Raw genomic sequence first — 12,673 nt, forward strand, 5'->3', positions numbered from 1 at the left:
TTTTCAGGTGTTTCTCATAGTCATTGGTTGAGCCGCATCCACAGGCCCCATTCATATGTAATCTCCCAGCATTCTCCCTCCAGAGACTTATGGAGGTCAGTTCATATGTAAATGGAGACAGTAAGTCTTGGCCAATGACAATGTCCGTCTCATTAACAACCCCCTGCTCTTCCCAGATATAACCGGTCTCCTCCTCTCAGTGACATCTACTCCACTCTGGAATTAGTGGTGATCAGTATTGGCCTCTGAGGAGCATCGAGCTGTAGACTTGTTGGTGTACAGGAGGAGCTCAGCATTGACTATCATCTCTTTCCATAGCAGCAGACATCTTCTATCTCCATCTATAAAGGTGAATATATGATAACGTATTGCACAGGATGTAGTAGACGGTATTACTGCAGATCTCTGGGGAATTATACAATGCGGGAACATCATTACAGTGACTGCACACTATTATACAACTGTGTATTTATAGCCAAAGTTTACACGTGGTGATCATAGTATGTTATTATGGGTCTGTAAGAAGTTTCCTTCTATATTCAATACCATATCTCATTTCATTTTATTCAGAATGGCCGCCAACATCAAGGAAGCAAACAAGAACATGGCCAAACACCTTCTTCATCGTATATCAGAGACGTCCAAGGACCTGAAGATGATGGAAGTGACCGACCACTTTGAACTTTTGCTAGAACTTGGCACTGGATCCTTTGGAAATGTACACATGGGAAAACACAAACATTCAGGTGAGATGATGATGATGGATGATGACTATGAAGATGTTTGAGCCATCAGGGCGGTTTTAGATAAATGTGAAAGATAAAAGTGAAAGCTTCTTGTATACTGACAAACTGTACTTGTTAACAGCAGTGATGAGCGAGAATACTCGTTACTCGAGAATTACTGAGCATGCTCTGGTGGTCTCCGAGTATTTTGCTCGTAGATTTAGTTTATGATGACGCAGCTGCTTGATTTACGGCTGCTAGACAGCTTGAATACATGTGGGGGTTGTTTAACAAACAGGGAATCCCCACATGTATTAAAGCTGTCTAGCAGCCGCAAATCAAGCAGCTACGTTGACATAAACTAAATCTTTGAGCACAACAAAATACCCAGATACCCCCCGAGCATGCTCAGTAATTCTCGAGTAATGAGTATACTTGGTCATCACTAGTTAACAGTCTTAAGTATGACCCTAGTTGTAGCCTATCCACCACACGTGATTAGAATTCTGCACCTCTACCTTCTAATCTTGTGAATGTTCCTGTGAAAAGTGATTGATCAGGTTTTTGTATAGTTTTGACAGTATTATGGAGTATGAGGGTGATACATATTAATAATTATAATGTTAATTCAACAGGACAGACCGTGGCAATAAAAATGATGTCAAAGAAGAAGACTCCAGAAGACAACTTCTTCCTGGAATATTGCATTTCACAAACCCTCAGTGGCCACCGGAACATCATCCTTACTCACGACATCTTCTTCCAGACCAGTAGGGATTTTGTGTTTGTTCAGGAAGTGGCACCGGCAGGAAATCTCCAGTCCATCATTAAAGCTAAAGTAAGATCTTATGCTGCTGTTTTCCACTTTTACACATTCTAAACATTATTCATACTATCTTAGAAAAAATAGTGGTCTTATTGTAGATCTGATGTCTAACATCCCCCTATTTCTACAGAGATATAAACCTCATATTACGGGATGTAGAAGTATGGGACCCCATAATTAGGCAGGTTTAGAGTGGAGGAGAATCTGTGAGCTGGTAACATCCTCTATGTGAGAGATATTTAATTATTAGTAGTGTTGAGCGATACTGTCCGATACTTGAAAGTATCGGTATCGGATAGTATCGGCCGATACCCAAAAAATATCGGATATCGCCGATACCGATATCCGATACCAATACAAGTCAATGGGACATCAAGTATCGGAATGTATCCTGATGGATCCCAGGGTCTGAAGGAGAGGAAACTCTTCTTCAGGCCCTGGGATCCATAGTGAGGTGTAAAATAAAGAATTAAAATAAAAAATATTGATATGCTCACCTCTCCGGCGGCCCCTGGACATCACGCTGGTAACCGGCTGGCTTCTTTGTTTAAAATGAGCGCGTTTAGGACCTGCGAATGACGTCCCGGCTTCTGATTGGTCGCGTGCCGCTCATGTGACCGCTACGCGACCAATCAGAAGCCGCGACGTCATTCGCAGGTCCTAAATTCCTAGAATTAGGAGTTTAGTGAATAAGAATAAAGATTAATTTTAATATTTATTGGTCTTGGATCTCTTCATATCTCACAAGTATTAAACATGTGAAGGAGTTTTTTGTTGTTGAGACTTTGTTGAAATGCCTTCTTTGATTTTGGACAAATTATTTTGACACATTCTTAGACAAGAGCCAGAAAACATTTTGGGTGTGCCTGTAAAAATGGCGCAAGACTATGACAACATTGCTCAAAGCTGTGACCTGGGAGTCAGAAATTCTTCCAGGGTCGATCTGTTGTGAATTCTGTGGCTGAATTCACTCCTGTGGTCACAAGTGGTACTGCAGCTTCTGAGCTTCCTCCCTCAGGTGTTCTGGTGAGCTCGTTAACTGCTTCATTACTTAACTCCGCCTGATGCTGCTATCCTTGCTCCTTGTCATTGTTTCAGTGTTGGATCTGAGCTTCTCCTGATTGTTCCTGTGACCTGCTGCTCTGTATAGCTAAGTGCTTTTTGCTTTTTTGTTGCTTTTTTTCTGTCCAGCTTGTCTTTTGTTTTGCTGGAAGCTCTGAGACGCAAAGGGTGTACCGCCGTGCCGTTAGTTCGGCACGGTGGGTTTTTTTTGCCCCCTTTGCGTGGTTTTGCTTTAGGGTTTTTTGTAGACTGCAAAGTTCGCTTTACTGTCCTCGCTCTGTCCTAGAATATCGGGCCCCACTTTGCTGAATCTATTTCATCCCTACGTTTTGTCTTTTCATCTTACTCACAGTCATTATATGTGGGGGGCTGCCTTTTCCTTTGGGGGCGGAGATACGTGGCACCTATGGTTCCATCTGTTGAGCCTCCTGCCCCGGTTTTGGTGGAGGGGGAATTGGAGTATATTGTGGAGAAGATTTTGGATTCTCGTGTTTCTAGACGGAAACTCCAGTATCTGGTTAAATGGAAGGGTTATGCTCAGGAAGATAATTCCTGGGTTTTTGCCTCTGATGTTCATGCTTCCGATCTTGTTCGTGCCTTTCATGCGGCTCATCCTGGTCGGCCTGGGGGCTCTGGTGAGGGTTCGGTGACCCCTCCTCAAGGGGGGGGTACTGTTGTGAATTCTGTGGCTGAATTCACTCCTGTGGTCACAAGTGGTACTGCAGCTTCTGAGCTTCCTCCCTCAGGTGTTCTGGTGAGCTCGTTAACTGCTTCATTACTTAACTCCGCCTGATGCTGCTATCCTTGCTCCTTGTCATTGTTTCAGTGTTGGATCTGAGCTTCTCCTGATTGTTCCTGTGACCTGCTGCTCTGTATAGCTAAGTGCTTTTTGCTTTTTTGTTGCTTTTTTTCTGTCCAGCTTGTCTTTTGTTTTGCTGGAAGCTCTGAGACGCAAAGGGTGTACCGCCGTGCCATTAGTTCGGCACGGTGGGTTTTTTTTGCCCCCTTTGCGTGGTTTTGCTTTAGGGTTTTTTGTAGACTGCAAAGTTCGCTTTACTGTCCTCGCTCTGTCCTAGAATATCGGGCCCCACTTTGCTGAATCTATTTCATCCCTACGTTTTGTCTTTTCATCTTACTCACAGTCATTATATGTGGGGGGCTGCCTTTTCCTTTGGGGAATTTCTCTGGGGCAAGTCAGGCCTATTTTTCTATCTTCAGGCTAGCTAGTTTCTTAGGCTGTGCCGAGTTGCCTAGGTAGTTGTTAGGCGCAATCCACAGCCGCTTTTAGTTGTGTTTAGGATAGGATCAGGTGTGCAGTCTACAGAGTTTCCACGTCTCAGAGCTCGTTCTTGTATTTTTGGGTATTTGTCAGATCACTGTGTGCGCTCTGATCGCTAAGCACACTGTGTTACTGGATTGCCTTCATAACACCTGTCATTAGCAAACATAACAGCGATCCCCGTGATGCCCCTCTGTCGTTTGAGCAGTGTTTCCATCATTTTCAGACGTTTTTAGATCTTAAAAGGACCCCCGGGGGATTGCGGTAAAAATGCTCGGGTTTCCCATAGACTAACATTGGGCTCGTCGTTCTGGCCGAGTATCCGAGTATTACAAATTGCTCGACCTGAGCAAAGAGCATTTTAGTGCTCGCTCATTACTAACAGTGACAAAAACAACATGTAGGACAAATAAGTCATCTATTTCTTTAGTCAACCCCCAGTATATCACCGGTCATCTCACACTAGTCTTGAATTCGTTGTCTGTAATTTCACCCCCTCTTTTCCTTGTATGCGTCTCTCACACGGCCCCAACATACAGAATCATCTTGCATCTGTTGTGATCTCTCGCCATTTAAAATCATCAAGGTCTAGCACCAAGTGACAGCGGTCTGCCAGCTGGAAGGTATTACAAACCCTCAAATGAGAAGGGCACATTTATGCATCACCGAGACCAAACCCAATTTATCACATAACTCAGCCAGGGCATACATCATAGTATGCTCACAGGAATATTTCTCTTCTTAAAAACTCTAGAACGAAAACAAACATCAATAGACAACATCAAAAATGGCAAAACTGTTCAAGCACAATTCTCAGGGGATGTTCCTCAACTTTTATCTAAAATCTACAATTAAATTAGTCCATGAGGGAATCAGGGCAGGGGGTATAGTATGCCTTGGTATTGGAGGAGTGTAAGGGGAGGTTACAGTAGGGGCTTCATATGTCTCCATCAGGTGTCCCACCTCTATCATTCCAACCCCCTATCTTATTTGTCAACACCTTCCTGGGCCTGGCGATTTGCAATTTACTTTTCCTCCTCAGATCTTTTACTTTACATTACTGTTAGCATTGCAGCGTCTGGTCCCTTCCAATCCTCTACAACAGCAAAGTGATCATTTAAATCTGGCAAAGGATTGCGAGTTATACCACCTGTGCATGCGATTTCTCTCAATCTCTAAACTCCATCTGCAAGAGACTCCATTCGACTTTGTGAGAGAATCTGTGACACAAGTGTATGACTCTTCTATTGAATTAATACCACAAAGTGCGATAAAGAGAAGTTCTCCACAGTGTCCCTTGCATGTCTCATTTTTAGATGTACCATGGGATCAGTACAAACATAGTAACATAGTTAGTAAGGCCGAAAAAAGACATTTGTCCATCCAGTTCAGCCTATATTCCATCATAATAAATCCCCAGATCTACGTCCTTTTACAGAACCTAATTGTATGATACAATATTGTTCTGCTCCAGGAAGACATCCAGGCCTCTCTTGAACCCTTCGACTGAGTTCGCCATCACCACCTCCTCAGGCAAGCAATTCCAGATTCTCACTGCCCTAACAGTAAAGAATCCTCTTCTATGTTGGTGGAAAAACCTTCTCTCCTCCAGACGCAAAGAATGCCCCCTTGTGCCCGTCACCTTCCTTGGTATAAACAGATTCTCAGCGAGATATTTGTATTGTCCCCTTATATACTTATACATGGTTATTACATCGCCCCTCAGTCGTCTTTTTTCTAGACTAAATAATCCTAATTTCGCTAATCTATCTGGGTATTGTAGTTCTCCCATCCCCTTTATTAATTTTGTTGCCCTCCTTTGTACTCTCTCTAGTTCCATTATATCCTTCCTGAGCACCGGTGCCCAAAACTGGACACAGTACTCCATGTGCGGTCTAACTAGGGATTTGTACAGAGGCAGTATAATGCTCTCATCATGTGTATCCAGACCTCTTTTAATGCACCCCATGATCCTGTTTGCCTTGGCAGCTGCTGCCTGGCATTGGCTGCTCCAGGTAAGTTTATCATTAACTAGGATCCCCAAGTCCTTCTCCCTGTCAGATTTACCCAGTGGTTTCCCATTCAGTGTGTAATGGTGACATTGATTCCTTCTTCCCATGTGTATAACCTTACATTTATCATTGTTAAACCTCATCTGCCACCTTTCAGCCCAAGTTTCCAACTTATCCAGATCCATCTGTAGCAGAATACTATCTTCTCTTGTATTAACTGCTTTACATAGTTTTGTATCATCTGCAAATATCGATATTTTACTGTGTAAACCTTCTACCAGATCATTAATGAATATGTTGAAGAGAACAGGTCCCAATACAAATACTACATAATCCTATAGCTTCTCGATTGTTCAGAATTATAGTATCTGCCCCATGATTCCATAATCTGAGACCTCATGCTAACAAATGTTCTCCTGCTTGCTGCCGGCACCTGGTAGCTGACTCTGTTAGCTCTCCTGCTGTGTACCCCTAACATCTTCTGTCATTGCAGCCTCTGCTCCAGGAGCTGCCTGTCCTGCCTGCATTGTATCTTCAGTACGCTGTGTGACTTCTCTCCTGGTTTTTGTTATTACGATTAGTCTGGCATGCCTTTCTACCTCATCTGTCTCTAATATTTGCTCATTCACTAGTGTCAGTCTAATGTCACTGGATGCTTCTATAATTAAATGAAAGCAAAAAGAAGATAAGGAGGTACCAGCTATGGAGATACTATGCTGATGTGACGGTAACATTGCAGATTCATTTCCACTAGATATAAGAACCATAAATTACTGAAGATCATAAAATAAACATCAGCTATAAAATGCTAACACATGATTTACATTCCTCAATATTTTGTGAACTTGGATGTGATGGCCATGGGGGTGGCATTCACGCCAAATAATGATCTACCCAATAGACCAAAGTAATTTTGTACATCTATTATATTGCTTAAAATATAGAGAGCCACTGCTTGTAGATGTCTAATAGCATGTAAATGGAGATTGTTATAACCCCCATCAAATAATGAATTGCACACGCATATACAAGATGTACAAAGCTGTTGGAGGTAATTTCCCATCCTGTATCCTGTCTTGAATATTTAGAATATAATCAATAACTCAAGTTTGGGAAAATGATAAAGATATTTAATGATAAGTAACATAAGATAGTAATAAGACAATTCAAATAATAATGTAACAATAAAACCTTTTCTTCAATGTCCTATAATTAGAGAAAATACCAATACAAATATCTAGGATTCTTCATGGCAATAATGAGAGAGAGAGATGGCCTTGATTCTTTCTCCATTTATACCAAGATTTCACATCCACTCCCACATACAACCTACAACTCCGTCCCTCTCTTCCGGTATCTTCTGTGGCAAAAGTCCAATCATCTTCCGGTAATGTGAACATTGTCATTGGCTGCAGTAATCATCACCTTCCTGCAGATGGCATCCTCCTGCTTGGAAAGAAAGTTCTTGTGTTGGACAGGTTCAACTCCATTTTGGGCTGGCTCCAAAATGTCCATTTTATGAACAATGGTTTATCATTCAAACACCACAGGCATTGTGTATCAATATACATATCCATAGGTCGAAGACAGGATGTCTATCTCATGAGCAGTGGTTTATAATGGAAACCCACAGGAGTTGTGTACATATGTAGATAATGATGGGTCACACACAGGATTAAAAAATTACAGCCATTCCTGACAGTCACACCAGGTTTCTGTCCTGATGAAGAGGTCCTGCGCGGCCTCAAAATGCGTTGACCCTGTAATCTTGTTTTATGAATACATTAGCAGCGCAGTAGTGACCTCTCCCTCCTGATTGTTGCCTTCTCGATGGATCCTCTTCTGATTTAAACTTGTAAAAATGCACTTTTAACTGCATCAGAAACTGAGTGTGTGGTTTCAGCCTAATAAGAATGTTATAAACTTGCCTAATTTTTAATTGGGAAAAAATCACTTAATCTATTTTTCATCTTTTCAGAAAATCTCTGTGAGAAAAACCTCATTTTCTCACTGACTGATAAAGTAGAAGATGAAAGCATCACACAGCACACCTCCGAAGATAACCTCATTACTCTTAATTTGTATTCAGGACTCCACAATATGGATCTATTAAACAATACTCCTAATCATGTGGAATTTACGCTTGATCAATCAGCGATTATGACAAGTACAGGTGTGAAACGGTGTGGAAAACAGTTCATACAAAGAAGCAGTTACACAGGGGAGAAGCCATACTCCTGTTCAGAATGTGGGAAGCGGTTTAGAGATAAATCAAGTCTTCTTATACATGTAAGAATTCATACAGGAGAGAAACCATTCTCATGTTCACTCTGCGCAAAGTCTTTCACGGATAAATCAAGTCTTGTTATACATGAAAGAATTCACAAAGGGGAAAAGCCATTTTCATGTTTGCTATGTGGGAAATGCTTTACAGATAAATCAAGTCTTGTTACACATAGGAGAATACATACAGGAGAGAAGCCGTATTCATGTTCAGAATGTGAGAAGTGTTTTACAAATAAATCGCAGCTTGTTAAACATGAGAGAATTCACACAGGAGAGAAACCATATCCGTGTTCACTATGTGAAAGGTGCTTTGCAGATAAATCACATCTTGTTAAACATGAGAGAATGCACACAGGGGAGAAGCCATTTTCATGTTCAATATGTGGAAAGTACTCTACAGATAAATCAAGTCTTGTTAGACACGAGAGTAGTCACACAGGAGAGAAGCAGTATTCATGTCAACTATGTGGGAAATGTTTTGCATAAAAATCAAATCTTGTTACACATGAGCGAGGTCACACAGGAGAGAAGCTATTTTCATGTCCAGAATGCGGGAAATGTTTTATAAATAAATCAAGTCTTGTTCGACATGAGAGAAGTCACACAGGAGAGAAGCCATATTCATGTTCAGAATGTGGAAAGGGCTTTGCAGATAAATCAAACCTTGTAAAACATGAGCGAATTCACACAGGAGACAGGCCATATTCATGTCCAGAATGTGGAAAGTCTTTTATTACCAAAGCCAGACTTAGAGGCCATCACAGAAGCCACACAGGAGAGAAGCTATACTCATGTTCAGAATGTTGGAAATGTTTTACAAATAAATCCAAACTTGTTAAATATCAGAGACGTCACACAGGAGAAAAGCAGTTTTGATGTTCTTTCTATGGGAAATGATTTACAAGAAATTCAAAATTAAAACGCCCCAAGATTGCGTATTCAAAAACTAAACATTCTTGTTTGAAACACGGAAAATGCTATAAAAGTAAAGTGTTTGAAAACATCAGATTATTCACAGACACTAAACAACATTATTTTTTTAGTAAACTTGGGATGAGGCCGCATTAAGTGTGTGCACTAGGTTAAACGTACGGTATATGCTGGGAAAAAGCTCCTGGTGTACACATTTACTTTTTCTTAGGCCATGTTTACCAAACAGAGATTAAAAAAAGTCCTTTTGGCCTCAGTTTGGCAATATGTGCCTGCAGAAAATTTATGCCACCAATAGTGATAAGCGAATATACTCTTTGCTCGGGTGTCCTCCGAGCATTTCAGCGTGCTCGGAGATTTAGTTTTTGTTGATGCAGCTGCATGATTTGTGGCTGCTTAGACAGCTTGAATACATGTGAGGATTCCCTAACAAACAGGCAACCCCCACATGTATTCAGGCTGTCTAGCAGCTGCAAATCATGCTGGTGTGTCGACAAAAACTAAATCTCCGAGCACGCTGATATACTCTGAGGACACCCAAGCATGCTCGCTCATCAATAGCCACCAAGACTTTGACTGTTGATTGATGTGCACCTCATGAACTTATTTGTCATACAGTAATCAGCCTAAGCTGGGATCTGCAAAACACCCAAATTATATTTACCTGAGGAAGAAAAAAAGAGCCTCCTCAACTTTCAAAGCAACAAAACTGAATTGTCATCATGAACTGGGCTTCCCATTGCTGTATTCATAAACCCAGTGTGGAAGAATCTTAGAGAGAAAGTTAGGACACTTAATGTTACTTGAAATTAAATCACAGTGTCTGCATATTGAGATTCTGGTTTGGCTTTTATCCTAAGTGGCATAACAGGTCTCGTTAAAGGGTCGACATTGACTTGTTAGGATCGCTACTTCCAATAGGTGGCACTAGAGTTCTAGTAATCATCTTCTGTGAAGAGACTATTTGCATATTTCCCAGAGGAGCATTGCGGCTTTACGTCTCCTCATCTCAGCATGCTTGACATGTCTCTCTCCGCAAGGAGAAACGTTACAACTTGGATCATCTCCACAGAAAGAAATGTCATGTATAATTCTGACCACGTTAAAACCTAAAGTTAGAATCGAATGCTCCAGATTTGGAACAAATAGAACATTGTTAGATTTCATTCACACATTGCGGTTCTGTTGTAGAAATATTGGCTACGAGTCCACAATGAGTGATGGCTCCTAAGCATGTTCTAATCATTTGTACCAAAGCTAAAGCATCTGATTCGATTTCCTTCTGTGGCTTCTTTAAGTTATTGGAAAATAGGTGTATTTATTGTTTCCAACCTTTCTCTGTGTAATCCTTTATTTGTCTCTCTCTGTGAATGTATGACTACAGTTAGTGAATGATCGTGCCTTAGATATTACCGAAAGTTGCAGCATCATATTCTCTTATGTACACGGTAATAGCACTTATATGATTAACCCCTGAAAGTAAGCAAAGTTAATGGCGATAATTCAGTTTCACAGCTTTGAAAATAACATGGCTGTTCTTTTTTTTTGCTTATATCAACAATATTTTCCTCCATTGATCCTGGTCAAGGTTAACCACAGGTCACAGGTATTTATAATTTGGACATCTGGCAAATCCAAGCTGATGCCACCCAAAATATATTCTCTTAATGGATATTTGTATCGATCAAATTTCTCCAACTCAGAATGTGCTGTAATTTTCTGGGTTTTGTTTTTGTTGCTTTCATCTAGCATTCAAATGTATCCCCCATTGTGATGTGTGAATCCATTATTGCATAAGTCCATTTATATTTCCTTTTTCTTTTCAAATTCATTTCTAATTTTGGCTCAAAGAATGAATCAGCAAATTTTGTCACTATAACTGCGAAGTTCTAAAAATAAGGCGTCTTAACCTTATCAAATGTATTTGGTCTTTCTTATTAAAATATGAGGTCTAATCCTGCCTAGATTCAGAACTCTCTAAGGCTTTCCGAAGATTAATGGATGTCTCTAAGGCTTTCCGAAGATTAATGGATGTCTCTAAGGCTTTCCGAAGAATTATGGATGGTTATGATACTGAAAAGTTAAGTTGGACAACCAGTTGAATATTCATTATTTTACTATCAGCAAACATCTACATATACACTCACTTAAACCATCAACAAGTAGAGATTTCAAGAAGCTGCCACTTGACCGAGGACTAAGTAACAAAGATCAACTTGAGGACACAAAACAAAATGTTGAACTTCTAAGTGTTCCAGAATTTATTTGAGAACTACAGGCAGCATTTATCACTTTGTGATCCTCACCAGCTCAAAAAAGCTGGAAAAATTAAAAATACATCGGAGGTGTATCAGAAGAAAACCACTCTTGAAAAATTTGAAAATTTCTTCAGAAAAACTTAGGTCTTCAGAACAATCCTTTAGCAAAGGAAGAAGCAAGCAGTCATTTTTAACACATGACATGAAGACGTTTGGCAAAAAAAAATAATCTCAGTTGAAAAGCATGATACTGTTATGGGTGTGGTGCTCAACATTTTTTTTTAAGATCACTTTAAATGTAATGTACAATTTTATATTTTTTTTACTATTAAAATTCAATATTGATTCATATTTTGGTCGTCAATTCTCTTCTTATATATGCAATTAATGTTTAAGTTACCTTGATTTAGCCAGAAATTGTAACTTTAACATGCGCGTTAAACTTCTCTTTGGATTCATCTACATTTTCTTTTTTTCCCCTACACCCTGACCTCACTGTAGAGAGATGATCTGCCCACAGTAACACGAAACCTACAGAGTAAAAAAGGAAAACTTCTAAGTGTTGTTATCTCTTCATAAGAGAGACCTACCTCATTTCTACATATTTTCTTACCTGGGGAAGTTTCTCTAGGGGTTTGGCAAGAGGCATCGCCGGGGAATGCAGCAGGCAGGCCAGGAGTATCATGGTGACGAATCCGGCTCTTCTAGTGCATCTTCATTCTACGGCCGGGGTCACACTTGCGAGTGCAATGCAAAAAACTCACACGAGTCTGTCACATCAATACCCAGCACTGCCGCCGGCTCTCGGGACCGGATTGTGTGGCTGCATGTATTTCTATTCAGCTGAACGCTCTGTTCCTGAGAGCCAGCGGCTGTGCCGGGTATTGATACGAGAGACTCGTGCGAGTTTCTCATATTGTACTTGCAAGTGTGACCCCGGCCTAACACTGTTTTTTATGCAATTGCACGTAATAGAGGGGGTGCCGCTCTGCTTCCGGCTGACTGCCCCCATGTTCTTAAGTTAGGACCAGATGAGACGCAGCATGTGCTGTCAATGGCCATTCTAAGCTGAATGTACTTGTCCTCATCAGATTGCAGGTGCTGGATCGCTTGAGGATTGACAAACACAAGCATGGGAGACTGGCTCGGAATCCTTGGTCCATTGACGCTAAAAAGGAAAATGTAATTGTGGTTGTTTGCTTCTTGGTCAGAGGTTGGGACCGGATATGATGCTCCAGGACATGCGTGTGTAATCGTGGCCTTCCACTTCCGTGATTGTGAGTTGGATTTGACAT

The 12,673-nt window shown here is 40.8% G+C and overlaps 1 pseudogene; it reads left to right on the forward strand.

Moving 5' to 3' along the window:
- Positions 1-571: 571 nt before the first annotated feature.
- On the forward strand, positions 572-9,066 carry LOC138657853 (oocyte zinc finger protein XlCOF22-like; annotated as a pseudogene).
- Positions 9,067-12,673: the final 3,607 nt, after the last annotated feature.

The sequence above is a fragment of the Ranitomeya imitator genome, chromosome 1, assembly GCF_032444005.1.
Source record: "Ranitomeya imitator isolate aRanImi1 chromosome 1, aRanImi1.pri, whole genome shotgun sequence".
Classification (NCBI taxonomy): domain Eukaryota; kingdom Metazoa; phylum Chordata; class Amphibia; order Anura; family Dendrobatidae; genus Ranitomeya; species Ranitomeya imitator.